Source organism: Theobroma cacao, chromosome 9, assembly GCF_053813885.1.
Source record: "Theobroma cacao isolate CCN51 chromosome 9, ASM5381388v1, whole genome shotgun sequence".
Classification (NCBI taxonomy): domain Eukaryota; kingdom Viridiplantae; phylum Streptophyta; class Magnoliopsida; order Malvales; family Malvaceae; genus Theobroma; species Theobroma cacao.
This window is the reverse complement of record NC_142647.1, coordinates 38,378,947-38,380,785: the sequence shown is the minus strand read 5'-3', so window position 1 is coordinate 38,380,785 and position 1,839 is coordinate 38,378,947. Positions and strand designations below refer to the sequence as shown.

At 38.7% G+C, this 1,839-nt stretch overlaps 1 long non-coding RNA gene across 1 annotated transcript; it reads right to left on the bottom strand.

The window, feature by feature from the left end:
* Positions 1 to 443: 443 nt before the first annotated feature.
* LOC148760943 (uncharacterized) lies at positions 444 to 1,557 on the bottom strand. The gene is made up of 2 exons (XR_016028474.1): positions 1,352 to 1,557; positions 444 to 1,010 (listed from the first exon to the last, which is right to left on the bottom strand). It is a non-coding gene; the product is annotated as an uncharacterized LOC148760943 (long non-coding RNA).
* Positions 1,558 to 1,839: the final 282 nt, after the last annotated feature.

Here is a 1,839-nt window from a genome sequence, read left to right as displayed (position 1 = left end):
TCTGTAGCTAGTATACCTCTCTAAAACAACCTAGGTTCACTCCATGGTTACTACATACCACGTCCAAGGTTCAGATCCCTATTTCTTTCATATATCTAGTCCATTGAAAATTGAGTTCAATTTATATGTTTTTAGTTGCCAAAATTCACCTATGAATATGTAACACAGCAATAAAATTTTTTTTTATCTGATCCTTTAATTTATGTCCATCTCTGAGAAATATATATCGTTCAATCATATTTTTAGGAGTCTATCTAGATTGCGTGCTGCTATCTTCTTTTCTCCTTTGGGTATTCCCATTTGTTATACAGAACAGGAATGAAAGAAAAGGACTGCTGCATATATGTACGGACCTATAGCTAGCTTCTCTTAAGGTTAAGTGAATTTGCAGACCTATATTTTCTACCAGGTCTAAGTGGAGGAGCCTGTTACAAGAGATAGAATTGCTAAATAAGACTTGTCAATTAGATGAAAACAGTCAGTATCTGCTGTTTTAGTGGATTGTTCAACCTTCAAAATATATACAGAGTGAGAGTGGTATTCTTCTGCACCACACAAGATCACCAATAACAGATACGCTACTTGCTTGGCTTGCTGTCCAGTTTTCACCTCCCCCACTTATCAAAATGGCTGAAATCCTGGAACCATATGGGCCTCTGCTGGCTTGTCTTAATTCTCATTGATTTACAATTCTGCTTGCAGCTCATCTAAACAAGAAACCAGGGAGAGGAATCTAAGGTGGAAATAGACTACTAGCTGCACATACTTGCATCAAACCATACACAAACTTCGCGGTCGTGATCATTTCCAGGTCCTAAATTTTGGGGCGGAAAGGCTAGTGTTATCACATCATATTGGGGGCATCATCATGCAATTCCTTTTCTATGATTTTTGAAGATTTGGCCTGTGAAAAGGAAAGAACATAACCTTTCACGTGCAATTGAAACCAGAAAATGAGAGGGCACCAAATCTGCTAGTCCCGAAAAGCACCAAGTGGCGGATGCGACAGCCTGCAAGTTAAATCAGTCTCCACAGATATAAGCCGAAATCCTAGTCAAAATGTCCTTCCATGTAAACAATCGAATGTGATTTTATCATCATCTCTGTAGACTCACAGCCGTTAATCATGGTAAACAGTCTAATTATGATGTGAAATAAGAGATTTGCGCTTTGAGACCAGCAAAGAGAGAAAGTTACATGGAGATCTAAGGAGATTTTCCATAGCTTCTGGGCCAGTAGCCATAGAGATCATCTCATCATCCCATCCATCATTTTAAGGATTAAACATAAATTTTGTGTTATGAGTATGATGGAAAATGAGAACAAATTAAGGGAATAGTGGAAGATTGACCTGCAGTGACTATTTTGATTTCTCTTGCCACCAGCCCAGCCATCCCTACAATCATTGTATATCCCATCATATCAAATCTAGTAATTTCTTGGTCGCTGTCAGATATCCAGAAGAGTTTAAGCAGTGGCCGAAAAAGCCAGGACTATTGTTGAGTGGGGCAATAAAGTTTGGATTGATGCAAAACTGCAATTAATGCTAAATGGCTCAAGTATTCTCCCTTGAGATAGAAGATGTGGTTAATATTCATCCTTTAAATCAAGCGAAGGAAGTCTGCAAGGCATAATTAGCTGGAAACATCAAGCAGAGGAAGTCTGCAAGTCATAATTAGCTGGAAGCAGTTGGAATGTTGAGTGCCAGCTTAAAATCTCTGACTAAGATTTAAGTTTCTGGCTCTGGAAAAGGTGGAGTGTAAGGACTTCACCAACGTGTCCAGAACTGTACCGTTGCCCGTTGGTCTATTTATCAATAATTATGTACAGGTAATGTTA